We start from the raw sequence: 8,662 nt of genomic DNA on the forward strand, positions 1-8,662 counted from the left end.
ACATGACAGATCGTTGCTCAATTAGGTAAGCCAGATTAAATACCACTGGCATACCCAGGACAGAACAAAGAAATCTATAAAGTCCAAATCAAATAAAAGACTCAATATTTTCTAGAAGATACATGTAATCTTCTGTAGAGGAAGGTAGAAGTTATAAGCTATAAAAATCAGTAGCTTCCAACTGGGCACAGTGGCTGACTCCCATAATGACAGCACTTAAGAACTGAGGCAGGAGGATCATCAAAGGTTTGTAGTCAGCTTTGACTAACTTATGAGTTCCAGGACAGCTTACACTAGAAAGTGGGGCCTTGTCTCACAAAAGTGAAACAAAAATGTTAATTAGCTGGAAATATTCCTAAAAATAAGTAGCTCACTTCCACCTTTTTCGGGTTAAGTCATAAAGAAATAACACGGAGACTCAAGGGCAAAGAGGCTATGTCCAAATCTATAGCACTAGATCCAAGGATAATATTACTGTTAGGGTTCAAACTTAGGAAGAAGCAATGGTGCAAAGCCTGAAGACACACCTGGATCAGCATCCAAAGGCTTGAAGCAAGGCTCCATGGTGAACCACTTGCTGGAGGATGAGTGTCTCTCTCCTCCCTCCCAACTACTCTCCTTGGCATAAGAGGGACATGAACAAGTTGAGATGGAACCTGAGGTTGATCATCCTCTAAAGACTTCTAAGATACATATATTAGGTTTCTCTGAGCTCAAGTATCAGTTGGAGACCCACTCACATTGTCTCTTTTGTGTCATTTAATCCCAGGTGCCACAGCATTTAACCACCTAAGTCTGACTCTTATTTGAACAGAGATAATGCTGTCTACTCAGAGAGCAAGTGAAAGGACTAACTATTGTGATGTACAGCTCCATTATCCAACAGGGGTTCTGGCACACAGTCAGTACTTCTGGTCTACCCTGAGTACGCCCATCTCCTGAGAATGCAGACTTCCATAGTAGTACTTGTGAAAGGATAAATGAGCTTAGAGAAAATTCAAGTCTGGTAATCAAAATTAATAATGGTATTCAATCTAATTTTCCAAGCCAAAGGAGTGGAAGGCTGAGCTGTAATCAATCTTTGGAAGTCAATTCACAGGGTATTTATCAGGTAAAGGGCCTGGAACTGCCTCATACATAACAGAGTCCATATTTATACATGTGCTTTCTCTGTAACTCTTTTGGATGCTTGAAAGATACTCAACCTCTTCTATGACCCTATACAACAACTCTTCTTTAACACTGGATTTTGTTCTCACTTTCTAAGATCTTTTTACTTTTTATTTTCAAGTATATATATTGTGGGGAGAGGGGGTACTCATGAGCACAGGTGCCCAGGAAGCTGGCTGATGGCACAGAATCATCTGGAGATGGACTTACAGGTGGTGGTGAACCTGATAATGAGAACTGAACTTGGGTCCACTATAAGAGCAGTATGTGCTCTTAACTACTGAGCTATCTCTCTAGCCCAAGTTTCTGTCTTTTGAAAACTCTGAATTAGTTTCTAAGTGGAATGGACTTCCTTTACAAAAAAAACAAAAATCAGCCTATACTTCTCTTTCCCTTAGACAACCTCATTCGACAAATTGCTATAGATGGATGGGTGATGATGATGATGACAATGACAACGATGATGGTGATGATATAATGTGATGGTTAGTTTTAACTGTCAAACTTGCCACAATCTAGAATCTTCTAGGAAGAAAGTCTCAGTGAGGGGGTTGTCTAGATCAGGTTAGCCTGTGAACATATCTAGGGGTGATGGTCTTCATTGTTAATTGAGGTAGGAAGACCCACAATGAATGTGGGAGACAACGTTTCATGGATTGACTCTGAACTGTACAAGAGTGAAGGCATCCAGATGAGCACTAGACATGTACTCCCACTGCAACAGAAATGAATCCAAGACCGTGAACATGCATATATATGTGTCCACAAATACAAATATATATTCTGCTATTAATAACATAATATTTTATGTACTGAAATGCTTTTATTGAATATGTTGAAGATTATTCCATATTTTATATTTCACACAACCTCATACTTGAATAATTATATAGTATTCCATGGTATGAATAATAATTTGTTATCTATAGTATGCTTTTGATAAACATACTTATTATATGAATATACTTTTCATCTTTTCTATTTTAAACAAGCTACTGCTACTCCTTGAATTTAAAATATTTTACATATCTTGATTTACATTACCAATATTGGATAAAACTTTATCATTATTTATCTAATTGTTTTATACATAGTCATTCAAAAATATTAAGGCTAGAGAATATATCAGGCTCAAGTAGTGAAAATAATGAGCAGAACTATTCTAGTTCCAATGACTTAGTATTATTACTTAGTTATTGGTATTTAGTACTAATGATTCACTTAATCTTTAAAATTACTACTTGGGAAGTAGGCTCTTGTTCTTATCTTGTAGATGAGGAAACCAAGTCACAGACGCCTGGATTAACTTGTTCAAGAGGACACCACGAGTAACTGAGGTGGGGCTGAGACCACATGGCACGTTCTGAATAGATCATACAACGACAGAGCACTGTCTATTTTTCATGCACCACTACTATATTTTTTCATCACACATCACTTCGTTCTAAAAGGAAACCTCGTTGCTTTTTAGAACAGATTTTTTTTAACCACAGAAGAGTTTGTCTTACCTCCAAATGACTGTCCACAGTGTATTCTCTAAATCCCATGTTTCCTAAAAGCAAACTTGAATCTGGGGTCACCAAAAATCCAAGAGAAATGAGACCATCAAGGAAGGACAGAGGAATGAATGGTATGGATTTGATGTCAGTGAACTCCAGCTTTGGGTCCAGGGGATCTCTTGAGCATCAGGTGTGGATTCAGAGCACTGAGTCATCTGTACTGCAGTTATTTTTCTTATTGCTCCTACACAGTGATCCTTAGATTTCTAATATACACATTTCACCTTGGTCCTTTACATCTTTCAACTTATCTTATTTATTTTATTTCAGTTTTCTGGGGACTAGACCCAAGGCTTCACATGTACTGGACAGGGTCCTACCATTGTGTTACATCTCAGCCCTTGAACTTTTCTAGGGAGTTTTAATGACTCTCCTTATACATACGAAACTATGTTGCCCCAGTGGCCATGACAGAACTGGTTATTGTTAATCCCTGCACCCTTGAAGCCTCTTCACACATCTAAATGCACAGTTTTAGTTTGGGTTTTTATTGCTGTGGTAAAACATCATGACAACAATCAACTTGAGAAGAAAAAGGGTTGTTTTGGCTTACAGTCTACCACTAAGGAAATTCAGAACAGGAACTTAGGATAGGAAACTGAAGGCAGGAACTAATACAGAGGTCATGAAGGGGTGCTGCTTACTAGTTTGCTCTTCATAGCTTGCTCACCCTGCTTTCTTATAGCACCAAGGACCACCAGCCCAGAGGTAGCACCACCCACAGTGTCTGGGTCATCCCTATATTAATCATCCATGTGCCACAGACTTGCCCACAAGGCAACCTGGTTAGGGCATGTTTTCAACTGACTTTATGTCAAGTTGACACAAAGCTATCTAGCACACCCACCCATCCATCCGCCATGCCACAAGATATCCTTTAACTGAATGATTTAAACAAACGTACTCAACCCCAAACTTCCCAGGTCAAACTTCTACTTTAAGGGAAAGTTGGCCTGTCATTCCAAAAGACTCTTGGAGTATTCAGTGCCCATTCACTGCAGATAGTCTTCAAGGATAGTCCTTAGCAACCAAATCTGTCAGTGTTCACATTCTGACATCATGTTACCTCTTGAATGTGATCCAGATTTGGGGACTCAGTTGTAACCAACAGAATGCTCTTGCGGTAGCAATGGCTGACTTCTTAAGGTAGTCAAGGGGGGAAAAAGCCTTATGACTTATAACTGTGTTTCTAAGAAGGCTGACTCTAAGGAAGTTGACTCAAATGAGAGGCACTGGCCAAAAGGAAACCAATCTCAAAGCTCCCATACCATCCAAGGTAGCCACTGGACAATCTGTGTGAACATAGACGTCTTCCAGACTAATCCTCCTCTCTTTCAGTTGTCCCAGGAACTAGAAATACGTGTGAAGTCTTCCTAGGACCACAGTCTCAACTCCTAATGGTCCACAAAGCCATTGAGAAGCTGGAGTCAACATTCCATATTCATGATAGATGCCATTACTGTTTTGAGACAAAACATTTTGAGATGAATATTATTTGGTCATAGATAACCATAAATATAACTCAGAATATCTGCTGTTCTTGCAAATGACTGAAGTCTAATTTCTGCACCCACATGAGATCACTTACAACTCCAGTAACTACAGTTCTATGGGATCCAATGCCCAATTCTGACTTCTGTAGGCACTTCCACACAAGTGATGTGCATGCATGCATGCATACACTCAAGTGTGTGTGTGTGTGTGTGTGTGTCTTATTAGAGAGGTGGCAATAAAACTCCAGGCATTGGCATATGGCATGCACACAGGCTCTTTGTTCTGTTCCTAGAAAAAATTTCATGAAATTGCTATCTCACTGAACCATGATTTTCACCAAATCAAAACCTATGTCCCTTGGTGGTGATCACTCATAATTGGGCTCCCCTATAAACCACATCTTTTATTCCTTTAAAATGATAACTCTTTCTTTTGTTAACAATCCACAGATGATAAGGCCATGAATCAACACAAATTAAGGCTCAGATATCCATAGGTAGATTAAAGCGATGACCTTCGAGTTGAGCTTTAAGCCATTATAACTGAGGGACAGACAGTTGCCAGAACAGTCATTAGCACAAAAGACTGTTTCAGAGAAGCACTTTTCTAAGAAATGAGCTTCACTCCAAGTACCAAAGTCTTTGAGATCTTGCTTCTTCCCTGGGGAAATGTTGGCAAGGCTACTACTCACTATCTTGGCAAGTTTTGTTGTTAGTCTTCTGTAAAAGAAGCAGATTATTGAAATGGTCATTTCTTCGTGAAGAGCAATATTTTCAGTTTGGCATTTACCTGTGGTGTGACACCTTTATCAGCAAAGAACATTATGAAAAATGACATCATGACATATAGTTGAGGCCATCTCTGACTCTAGTCTATCTATCAGAGAGTGGGATGTCAGCACTCTTCCTACGGGATTGGTGTTCCTGCAGTGTGCTCTCTGAATTTAGCATGAAGGGCTACTTCCCCAGACCATTTCAATGGCTTTTTACCTGGAGTAATCCAAAACCCCCAATTAACACAATTAGGGAGAAAATATTAGAGACTGATTTCTAGAAGGAAATCTGTTATTATCAAATAGAGGGACACTGATCTGACTGAACATACAGGAGTGGACTAGAGATCTGTCTAGTAGATAACAGATCTTTTCCTATTGGCCTGTGGCTGTGTTTTTTTTTAAATCCATCTCCACAATACTTTTTAATAAGAAACAAAGCAAAAGTTGATTCCCCTTACCCAGGAAACAAAGAAAGCTGTGTCTTTTCTCTCGCCCTGGAAGCTTCCATTTGTCCATACAGCCAGGGTGCCTTTTCTTGGCTTAGGCTTGCACACATTAAAACTCTAATGAGAATACCAAATGGCCATCCACAGGAAGAAAAAAATGAGACTTTGGAATTACAAAGTTCCCAAGGTCATCGAGCCCCAGAAACGTCTCTTTTCAGTACTTATGCAGATGTCTGCAATTTCAATGTCTCCTCTTTTCTACTCAAGCTCTGCCTTAGCCATATATCTGTGAATTCCTCTTGGCATGGCCAGGTTTGGTTAAATGCCTCCTAGACAATTATCCCCATTTCTTTCTTCTCACACCTGTTCTATGGTGCTATAATCCTTCAGATGTCTCACCTCTAAAAGAGATACTTCACCCTTGTTCAGTAAAATGATGCTAGCTTTATCTCTGCAATCCTGGGTGTGGTGGTTTTAATATTCTTGGCCCATGCAGTGGCACTTTGAGGAAGTGTGGCCTTGCTGGAGTAGGTATAGCTTTGTTGGAGAAAATGTCACTGTGGAGGTGGGCTTTGAGACTGTCCACCTAGCTGCCTGGGAGACAGTCTTCTCCTATTTGCCTTTGGAACAAGGCAAATGTAGAACTCTCAGATCTGCCTGCACCATGCCTGCCTGGTCCATGCTTTTCTCCATGATGATAATGAACTGAACCTCAGAACCTGTAAGCCAGCCCCAATTAAATGTTCTGTGTAAGAGTTGCTTTGGTCGTGGTGCCTGTTCACAGCATAGAAACCCTAACGCTGGGCCTGGAATGTAATTATGTAATTTAGGCTCTAAAATGCTGACTGATGTGGAGCTAAATGGGAATCAACTGGCAGATCCAGGAGGTCTTTAGAGGAAAGTGTATTGGCTCCTAATTTTATAGATACACCTGTGAGATCCAAAATAGAGAAGTGGCCCAGAAGTATCTTGTGGGTTTTAGGGTGGGGTCTAGAATTCAGTTCTCCAGATTTATAATCTTGGAATTTCTTATTCAAGTTAAATTAAAACTATGTAATCTGTTGTTATTTCTAAATGCCTTTTATAAGACTGTGGGAATTCTTTTTTATTTCTAATTTGCTGAACTTATATCAATAAATCAGTTTTAAGATTTGTAAATATTTTTCCACATATTGCTATGATCATAAAAAAACCCTGTGTGTCCTACACTTACTACACTTACATGCAAGGTTCTATGAAATAAGCATGACTCATGATCTCAAGCAATTTCCATTTCTAGAAAAAATGGAACCTTAAATATGTTTAATGTACAAATGTATATTTGTGTGTGTGTGTGTGTGTGTGTGTGTGTGTGTATTTCACACATATATTTTATGCAGTGTGGATTGAGCTCTTACAAAAATAAACTGAGATGAGTGCACAGGTGTAACTGAGATTGGTTCCAGGACAATGGCATCCCTTGGATGCTCTGAGTCACATCCTGGTAGCCCCACTCTGGTCTTGGCATCATCTGCGTCAGCCACACTGTTTCTCCTGAATGTTCACAGTGTCTCGTCTCGAACAAGCATTTAGTGTTTTCTGATTCTATTCCTGCTCTAGTGCCAGGGAGCCCCTCAGCACTTCTGCCAGCCCCATATAACAGAGGGGATGGGCTCCCAGGGAAGCACTTCACAAAGGAAAGACAATAATCAATAGGCAAATGTCCATGCCTTGTGCCCTTCACAGGGAGAGGGGCACTGTTGTGAGAAATTCTGTTCATCTTTGGGGACAGAAGTATTCAATGAAACTGACTCATGCAGCATATGTGCAGAACACGGAGGATACTGGCACTTCCTCCTTCTCTGACTGCCTCCCTGCACCGCACATCTGCTCCCTAAGAGCTCCCCTCAAATAAGTTCCCCTGAGAACTTGGGCTCACACTTTGCTTTTGTGGAAACCAAAATTAGAACATGAAGTTAGAGGTGCAAGATTACCCTAGGATGTTCATGGGAACAAAGCACTTTTGACTGACGGGTTTCCTCTTTTATTAGTGTGTGTGTGTGTGTGTGTGTGTGTGTGTGTGTGTGTGTGTGTGTGTGTGTGTGTATGTGTGTGTGTGCGCGCGCGCGCGCGCGCGCCTGCATGCACATATGCACACATGTATTAATATTCATCACTGCATAGATGTAAAGACATAATATCGAGTGAATCCATTACTATTATGTTCATCTTGTCCTCTGAGTTTTAAAGATCTCTTTTATGATTTATTCATGTATATGTATATGCATATTCAACAACTGTTTTTATGATTTATTCATATATATGTATGTATATACGTATGTGTATATGAACATACAAATACATGCAAGTGCCCATAGAGGCATGAAATCTCCTGAAGTTATAGGCTACTGTAATTCAACTGACATGGGTGCTGGGAACCCAATAGTGGACCATCTCTCCAGCCCTCTTCTGATTTTAATAGTGCTTAAAATTAAACATTTCCATGGACCCCTAAATGTGCCATGGGTTCTAACAGATACATGTGCTGTGAAGAAGACCACACATGAGAGGAAAAAGATAACAGAGCACAATGTGACTGCTACTAAGCCATAAAGACTATGAGCAGACTCGAGCACAGTCTTCCTATACTTTGAACCAGGTTATTAGTTTTCAAAATATTTATCTTTATTATATAAGTGAATCATGTTTAATATAGGAACTGTTAATGATACAAAAATATTAAGATAATTAAGATCAAAATAGGAGTTCCTTTTGATTTTCCCAACCATTATGAGCTCCACACTCTAGCATGCTTCCTGCTGCTAGTGTTGAATTGAGCGAGTTTGGCTTGGAGTTTGAATCCCTTGTGTTGCTGAGATTTAAAATCAGGAATTTTTGCCGAGGGGCTTTGGAAATGTTTTCTTTCCTTCATCTTTTACTGATGATAGAAACATAGAAGCATTCATTTGTCTAGCAGTGACTTTTTGATGATCTGGACACTCTCTTTACCTTCCCCTTAAACACCAGTGCTGCCATCTCCATGTTCTGTGAAGGGTGAAAATCTACCAGCTATGGCTGGAGAGACACCCAGCTGCTAACAGTAGGCAATGCCGTTCATAGGGCACCTCTGTCCTCCTCAGATATTGAAATCATATGAACTTACCCGTACACAGACTAACACGGAACCAAACTGAATTTTTTTTATTGTGCATACTGCAATCTACTTTCCTATGTCTGTC

Source organism: Mus musculus, chromosome 9 (genome assembly GCF_000001635.26).
Source record: "Mus musculus strain C57BL/6J chromosome 9, GRCm38.p6 C57BL/6J".
In the NCBI taxonomy this organism is placed as follows: domain Eukaryota; kingdom Metazoa; phylum Chordata; class Mammalia; order Rodentia; family Muridae; genus Mus; species Mus musculus.